This window comes from Ictidomys tridecemlineatus, unplaced genomic scaffold, assembly GCF_052094955.1.
Source record: "Ictidomys tridecemlineatus isolate mIctTri1 unplaced genomic scaffold, mIctTri1.hap1 Scaffold_411, whole genome shotgun sequence".
In the NCBI taxonomy this organism is placed as follows: Eukaryota; Metazoa; Chordata; class Mammalia; order Rodentia; family Sciuridae; genus Ictidomys; species Ictidomys tridecemlineatus.
The window spans coordinates 69,204-78,531 of record NW_027522668.1 but is presented as its reverse complement, the minus strand read 5'-3'; the positions used below and the strand labels follow the sequence as shown (position 1 = coordinate 78,531).

The 9,328-nt window shown below is 35.0% G+C and overlaps 1 pseudogene; it reads right to left on the bottom strand.

Moving 5' to 3' along the window:
- Positions 1-1,456: 1,456 nt before the first annotated feature.
- LOC144373486 (sodium/calcium exchanger 1-like) overlaps positions 1,457-9,328 on the bottom strand; it is a 61,170-nt pseudogene continuing 53,298 nt past the window's right edge.

The window sequence follows — 9,328 nt, the reverse complement described above, 5'->3', positions numbered from 1 at the left end:
ACTTGAAAAAGGGGCCTGGAATCCCACAAGTTACTTTGATCCCGAATACATTTTGGGGGGGCAAACTGCATTAGTGAATAGGACTTAGCAACATTTATAAAGATCCAAATAACTGATGGTCATTGGAAACAAATGTGTTCCAAATGTCTGTGACATACAGCACGGGACCTCAGGTCCAACCTCTATAATAATTACTTGAATATTCTGTGTGTGGGTGTGCACTCACACCTTCTCTTTAGAGAAATATTGTATTTGCAGGACCACCTTTATTTTAGCTTCCCATTCTTGCAGCAGGTTGAAGAGCAGCAAAAGAAAATGAGAGTGGAATTGACATAAGGAGGGGAGGGTGGAAGAAATAAGCTTCTTAAGAACACGCTGAAATGCTCAAAACTCATATACTTTTTCCATGTTTGTGTAAATATAACTGAAACCAAATATAAAACTTTGTAGCCAAACTCTGTCACAATTAGCTATGTTAATCATGCTGAACTAGGCTCTTACCATAAAGACAATTACTTAGGGTACTTAAGAATTGAGATTGATGAGACACTAGATAAAGTCATTTATTATCTCTATTAATTAATTTGGTCAAATTAATATATATGTATAGATGAAATCCAAACTCTAGGAAGCATCTCAGATTGACATATCTAAATTGTTACTGGAAAAACACATGATTCCTCTTCTGAGAGAAAGACTGTAAAAAATGTTTTCTTTTAGGTCGAATAAATCAATGTTTATGCCACTGATGAGTAGAGCCACTAGGAAATCATCACCTGCTTTAGAGATTAGAATGCTGCATTTGAGAACAAAATGAAATGCATAAAAGCATTTACACATGAATTGCCACAAAATTTGGAAGTGATTCAGAAATGTTTTATGTATCACATTAATGTGTATATGACCCCAGTAAATATAAAGCCTATATTTATTGGTGCAAAATGTGTTCTGACGTCACAGAATATGTACACATAAGCAGTATTTGAAAAAATGACTAGTGATAGAAAAAATAATGACAAATACCCTTTCAATAGTGACTTCAAGTTCATAGATGGTATAGTATCATGAAAAGTTATGACACCTTGGTAAAGGTTTTTGTTAAGCTCACTGCTTTCTGGTGATTTTCATTGGACATTTTCATTTTCTAACTTTCCTGTTTTATTCAAAAGCTTGCACCAATTCAAATGACAACCCAAAGTGAGCATCACTCTTTTAGTGAGCCACAATGCAAGGAGAACTCCAGCATGTTTTTGAAAGAAAGAGTATTAAAATTGTGAAGAACTCAGAATCAAAATCAGGGTGTATTTTATAAAACAATTAACCAAGAATAAAATCAGACAAGAAAGTCACTGAAGACTTTAAGTTAATTATTAAATACTGAGTGAATCTAAGAAATACTGAAGCCAAATTTTATAAATCAAAAAGTGGTTCCTAATCACATTAGAATAATTATATATATATATATATATATATATATATATATATAATATCAGAGAATTGAACAACCCAGGAGCCCTGTTTTAGTCAGCTTTTTCACTGCTGTGACTAAAGGGCCTGACCAGAACAACTGTAAAGCAGGAAAGGTTTATTTGGGGGCTCATGGTTTTAGAGGTCTTAGTTCATAGAAGGCTGTTTCCATTCCTCAGGGCTCAAGGAAAGTCAGAACATCATGGTAGAAGAGGGTGTCAGGGGAAAGCAACTCACATGGTCATCAGAAAACAGAATATATACAGTATATATACCCCAGAGCCATGTCCCCAATGAACCATTTCCTCTAGCCACACCCCACACCCACTGTCTCCAGTTCCCACTCAGTTAATCCCACCAGGAATTAATTCACTTGGGTCCTAGGTTAAGGCTATGAGCTAATCATTTCTCCTCCCAACCTTCTTGCATTGTCTCACATGTGAGCCTTTGGGGGACATCACATCTAAACCATAGTAGGTCCTTAGCCACTGAGTCACATCCCCATCCCTTTTTATATTTTATTTTGAGACAGGGTCTCACTAAGTTATTTAGGACCTCATTAAATTACTGAGTTTGGCTTTGTACCCATGATCCTCCTGTCTCATCCTCTTGAGTTGCTGATTACAGGTGTGTACCACCATGTTCGGCAAAAATGTAGATATCTCATGCAGGTTTTTGTATTTTTGCTAAGTGTTTGTGTGTGTGTGTGTGTGTGTGTGTGTGTGTGTGTGTGTGTGTGTGATGTTTACAATGATGGCTTTAAGTTTTACCTAAAATACTTCTATCTCATCTTTCATCATGTTGATAGAAGTATTCCACAGAGGGTGATCTGAACTTCTGATTCTGAAACACTTTGGTGCCAAGCTAAAAACATCAGTTCTCAGTATTTCCTCTTTATGATCTAACTCAAGTTTCTAGTATTTTCCTCACCCTGAAAGACACAAAAGACACTTAAACATATTCATCATTAATGGTGGGTTTTAGCAATTAAAATCACTACAGTATGATTGATACTAATGTGGTTATAAAAATCTTCCTGTCAATTGCCAAAAATTCCAAGTCTACCACTTAGACAATTTTTATTTCCCACCAATACAGACGAATTGTCCATGTCATGGAACTGAGAAACAGTAACATTCCCCCAGTGTTCCTTCTTTCCTAACTACTATGTCAGTGTGGGGGTCTCATTCCTAGGGGTGGGGGATCAGAGGAGAGTCTATGAGAAATCTTTCTCCAGTTTTTAGAGGGAATGCTTGCAATTTTTCTTCATTTAGAATGATGTTGGCCTTGGATTTAGCATGTATACCTTTTACAGTGTTGAGGTATGTTCCTACTGTCCCTAGTTTTTCTAGACGTTTGAGCATAAATTGATGCTAAATTTTGGCAAATACTTTTTTCTTTATATATTGAGATAATAATGTGATTCTTATATTTAAGTCTATTGATGTGATGAGTTAAATTTATTGATTTCTGTATATTGAACCAAACTTGCATCCCTGGAATGAACCCAGCTTGATCGTGGTGTACTAACTTTTAAATATATTTTTGTATGCAATTTGCTAGTAAAAAAAAAAAAAAAGAAAAGAAAATATATTTGTAATATATTAAAAGTGACTAATATTATGTATTATGTAATGTTCTACCAAGTTTAATAAGGCAATTAAAATATTTGCACTTGTTTTTATTTGTTTTAAAAATATAACCTATGTAAAGAGTGATGTGAAGTGAAAGTGGGAACACAGATTAGCACTGTTGTTTTGTTTTGTTCCATCAGTTTATAATTCTAACTCTCTGTCCTATTTGTGTATCAGATGGATCACAAATTACCAGTCCCCAGAACTTCCTAACAGATATACTTTCCTGACCTCCATTAGCAAGAGCAAACCGAAGGAAACACTCCAAACAAAGGATGTTTGTATGGACTCTCTGAGCAGATACCAACAAAACATTAATGCAAAAGAAATGTTTTTACTATAGTATCATAATTGTGGCAAAGGTCTTTCAAGATATATATAGGAAGCAATGAGATCAAGTAATAGAAGAAAAGAAAATTTTACAAAGAAAAGTATAGGAAGGAAAAGAAACTATGGGAATGCAGAGTAAAAGAAAGATAAAACCATAAACATTTTGACTACTGCATTTGTAGCATGAATGAAAATAGAGAAATAAAATTTATAAATGTTAAAAAAAGAATTTTAGCATCTATGTGCATCAGAGATATTGGTCTCAAGGTTTCTTTCCTTGATATGTCTGGTTTTATATTAGGGTGATACAAATTTTCTGAAAGGGCAAGTAGTAAATCCTAGAGCTCCCAAATGGCACTTTGTGGATTTATCTTGAGGCAAGTCTGGCATGTTGTGTTGCTGTTTCTGGAAAGATTATTGATAAGACAGATTTGGAAGCTACTTTTATTTCCTTTTCATTTTTCCAAGTAGGAAAATATTGCTCTCAACAAGGGCTCTTCTACTAATCCTTCCTAGTAAGCATTCTATTTCATATGCATATAAGAAATAGATATTTCCTATTTCATATATATATATATATATATATATATATATATATATATATATGTACAGATAAACTCAATTTGGGTGGAAAGTATACTTTGAAGAAAATCAGTTTATTTAATATTTAGCAAGGCAAGGTGATGCTGGTGTGTCACCAAGGGATTTGAATAAATAGGATTATGTGTCCTTTTGAAAACAGCAGAGCACTGAACTAGAAATACTTCCTGGAAGCTGCACTCCTCCATTTTAAGAAAATCCAATTTTTCTGGCTAATTGTAAATTAGGAGCTTATAGCCCAATTTCCCTCCTTCTATTCAACGTGGAATGGTCATACAGCTATAAGGAATCTACTTACCATAAAATTTTACTTACCATAAAATCTTCTCCTATAAATCCCCAAGGATCTACAAGAGCATTATGTTTCATCCTCTTTCCTCCCAAAGTCTTTCCTTCAAATTCTCCTGGGACTAGGAGAGCCCTGAGCAATCATCCAGCCCCCACACTGTAGAACTCTTCATCCTAGACTCTTGAATTTCAGAACACAGAGGAACTTTAGGGAGAACAGAAATCAAACACCTACATTTGGCAGCTGGAAAAGTGAAATAGGTAGATGAAAACGTTTATCCACATCACACAGTGATCAAGAGCCAGAGTTCCACCCCGTGAGAGAGTACCCTCAACTTCATGTCACTAGCCTCCATTTCTATCAATGTTGTTGACTAAATGCCCTGACCACTAGAAACTGTACACAGAAATAAGCCAAGTTCTCCATGATCAAGTTTGGCTTCATTTCTTCTGAGTTCCCAAGCAGAGATAGCAAAGAGCTGGTTGTCTTCTTCAAAGGAACAGAAGATTTTTTAATCATAGCTTTTATCATAGAATTTCAGAGAAGAGAGATCAAGAGGCCATTTTATCTACCCCTTACAACTGTACATTACCAAACAGAGAATAAGACATCTCTTCCTTGACTAAAGATTTCCAATAAAGACAAGAAATGCCCTAGTAAGTTAGGGCACCTGAGTGTTCAGGCTCATTTACTGATAAGCATGAGCAACATGAAATCGCCCTATAAATCTAAGTAATGCTGTATAGAATCATGGATGTGTGAGGATGGTATCAATTGTCTTACACAAATTCTAGATGATAAAGACCTACTAAATTTACTTTTGTGCTTTTACTAAAAATATCTTTGAAATACCTAGAGCTTTCTAAGATTTTGTAAGACAATCTTTCCCTTTTCCGCATAGCCTCTTATCTATTAGTAATGAAAGCTGACAATCACAGTATTTAAGGAAAAGATAAAAAAATGAAAAGAGGGACAAGGAAGGCATCTTGATAAGGATCTGTAGAGCAAAGGAGGGCTTTGGGCATTAAAGTCTACAGTAAAGTGAAATGTATACCATGGCTTTTCACTGGGTTCACTTATTTTTCCCTTGATGAATTTAAATACTTATTGTTTATTTTTTTCACATGTCCCTAAATTTGATGCTGGCTTGAACTTGCCAACTTTCTCTCTCAGTCTCTTATGTCTTTTGGTATTACAGTTGTGCACGGCCATGTCCCGCCCACTCTCTTTATCATCATAGCAAAGTGAAAGGAAAACTTCCATGTGTTACCCTGGAGTTATCACTCAGCTACCAACTACACTATCCTCATTCACCCTTTTAATTCTGTGTGTGCTTCTCTCAGATAAAGCCTTTGTTATTAGCTACTGACACAATGGTGCCATTTGATTTTCATTTGTGACTTACTGCTCCTGAACTGAGCCACAGTTAACAAAATTAAAGCCATGAAATTTTTTTCTCTACTTAAGACATTTGTGACTTCCATAAAGGACACTGGAATGTATAAGATGTAGGTTTCATGAATAATCCACATCAATAGAACTGCATGAAATCATTTGGAAACTTAAATTTAGATTTAACTGGTATTTTAGAGTTGATCCTCAGTGAATAGGAAATATTAAAAATAAACTCAAAACACCAAGCAATTTGGCATTATTCACTGTAGCATGACAATTCCCTTAATTTGAAAACAAACATTTTGCAATCAATAATTGTTCCTTTAAATTCAAGCATCAAAAAGAAAGTAGTCTCTTGATTGTTTAAGAAGGAAATGCACTTGCCCCCTGGTTAGCAGATTAGCAGTGTAAACAGCCCAGGGAGCTTTCCCAGTGGCTGTCCTTTCAAGAGGCCCAGCTTCCACTTTCCTATTCCCTCCAGGAAACAGGGGCCAATATCTCTGCCCATTAACAGCAGTTTTCCATATTGAGAAAGACATTATTGACCACAGTGGGATAGCTCAGGTCTTTTCCCTCACTTTCCCCACAGGAGTGAATTCAGTAGAATCTTTCTGTCAAGTCACTGACCATCTTACTCCTTAGATATTCTCAGCAGTACTCTTAGCAATCTGGAAACCTCTCCCTTAAAATTTCCTCTCTCTCTTTCCTCTTTCATACATAGTCAATGTTGAAATTCAACAATAGCTTTGAAGTGGAAGAAGTAAGAAATAGGTAGAAAGGAAACATAAAGGAAGGACTAGGGGATGTTAGAGGGATGAGGCTTTCCAGGAAACTGAGGCAGCATACAGATACTCCCCACCACCACTCTTCAAACCCTGATTCTTGAGATCAAGTCAGACTTTAGACATGTTGCTCAGAGTCAACAGGCAGGGTTTATTGAAGGGATAGTAAAAGGGAGAGAGTTGGGTCCTCTCTGGAAAGAGAGGGACAGCATGCCTCTCTCCTACACTCCAGATTATTGGGGATCCCATTAAAACTCACCTCTGTTTATGCCTCTGAATTTTTTTTCTATCACATAAGCCAAGGATCCCACTGGTCCTCAGTGGAGTTTTACCTTCTCCCCAGGGAACTCCTCTAGACCCTTCTTCAGAAACACCTCTTCTCCCATGACAGCTTCAGACTAGTAAAAGAATAATCACTGTGCAGGATTCAAAAAGTACAGGACCTATTCACAGAAAGCATTCACACATCCAAAACAAATGTGTCACTAATAATGAATAATGATAGCCATGTCTCTGAAGGAAGAACATGAAAATACAGCATGGAAGTAAAAGTAAACCCCAGCCACACATGTCCTCAAGGAAATAAGCAAAAATCTTTGGTTGTTTTTGAATATTAGACGCAATTATTTTACTTGTTTTAAAATGTCACTTTATTATTATTTGAAAACATATATATATATATATATATATATATATATATATATATATATATTGCACCATATGCTCAAGTTTATTGTACAGCCACAAGTTACACAGGGGAAACTAAGCAGAACACTGTATCAGCTTTCACTAACTCACACCAATTTAGCCAATGATCGATTTGAGAAGAAAACTCATTCTATGTCCCAACTAATGTGGGTGGTAATAAGAGAAGCTAAATAAAGATAATTACTTCCTGTGTTATGTAGGTAGCAAATTATTTTGATATATACAGCTTCTAAGTTACCTTAAGATATTTCCAAGTGTTTCAAAGCTGGTGAGGAAGAGTTTGTATTCATCCTGAAATAAATCATAGAATGGAGTGTTTAACTTCTTTGTACATCCACAGCAGAGACATTCTTTCACACTAACAGAAATACTATTAATCTTTGCTCTTTAGGCTTACTAAATTAATGATTGAAAAGTCAAGGCTCTTCGTCAGAGATTAAAATGCACACACACAGACAGCAGTGACAAAGATGAAGCACTTTATTGCAAGCTGCTGCCAGCTTATATAGGGAAATGAAAGTCAGTTATCCTAAAACAGGAACCCCCTGGGACCAATCATAGTAATTGTTAGGTCATCATCTGAGGTGCATGGGATTCATGGGGGTCATGAGCTGTTCACAAGCCCAGTTGGGTGAGCCAACTGAAAAAATTTTAAAACAACCTGTTATTCGCTCATTGGCAGTTTGCCTGCCGCCATGTTACATTCATGGACCCATTATTAGAAAAAAACAGGGAATCCTCAGGGAAACTCCCAACAATGATTAATTTGATATTAGCTAGGTTTGGTTACATTGTTGTACTGCACTTGATAATAATGACAATGAAGATCAAAGTTTCAATACCTTTTTCAAGAAGTTCATTGAGATAAGAGTTCATAAAAGGAAAAAAATTAAGTGAAAGCAAATACTAACACCAGCTGAAGAGTGAATTTCTATTCAAATTGTATTTTTATGAATGACAGCTCTTAGATAGAAAAACAGATGAGGGAAAAGTTGCTATAGACCAACTTAGTGACTGCTTGGTGGTACGAAACACTTGGCCCTAGGGTAAAAATAATTTTTTTCTTAAAAGAATTTAAAATTATTGGTAATAAAATACTTATTGCATATGATTGAGATCTTTCAAGCCAATAATAAATTCTACCCCCCAAACACATTAATTTTAGAACTCACTAAAGCTAAATATAATGTTTTGTCCATGTTCTAACTTGCATCTAAATGTGCTTCTACTTTGCAAATATATTCTCCAGTTCTGGTCATCACTTGTGCTTATATAACACAAGATATGGCAAGATAAATTTCCATTATTTTTTAAATACAGAAAAATAGACAATTATTTTAAGGAAATATTTATCATTGCTTAATGAGAACAGCAGTTAAAAAAACTATTGACGTATCTATTTCTAGAGTACAACATGATGTAATTGAACAAAATAGGGATAATTAAAAGTCATACCTAGGTCTTGAGAAACTGTGAATAAATTACACATTCTACCAGAAGATTCACCACCCTGCAGGCATAGAAACTACAACTTGCTCTCTATGCTGCTTTTATTAAAAAATTAATTTCTGTTAAAACAAACAAACAAACAAACAAAAAACTCAAGAAAGCTTTAAAAGGTTTTCAATAAATTGAATACCTTATGAAAATACCTTTTTGCCGTAATTCTGATAACTGAGACTGGTTTTACACATTATCTTGTTTAAACTGAGGTACCACCCATGGGAGTAGCATCATGCTACTGCTAAAAGTAATCTTGGGAGCTACCTGAAGAGTATTGATCCCATGAATTTCTCATGGGATGGAAATGGGGATTCAGGATCCTGTCTGTAATGAAAATGATCTTGACCCCTTATTGCAACAATTTTAGAAATATAAGAAAAAAACATATTGGAGGAAAATAAATTCATAACTAAAGACTCCACTCTAAGAACATACTATTAATAAGGTAATAGTCTTTCAACTAAAATGCTTTCTTTAAGTTAACTATAAATAATATCCAGATGAAATCAATGGGCTAGAAGTGCTTTGGAAATGATTTCCAACTTCATATGACTTTAACTATCATGATATTGAGCTGAAATTAAACTATTACACACACTAAAAGATATTTGTTAATACAT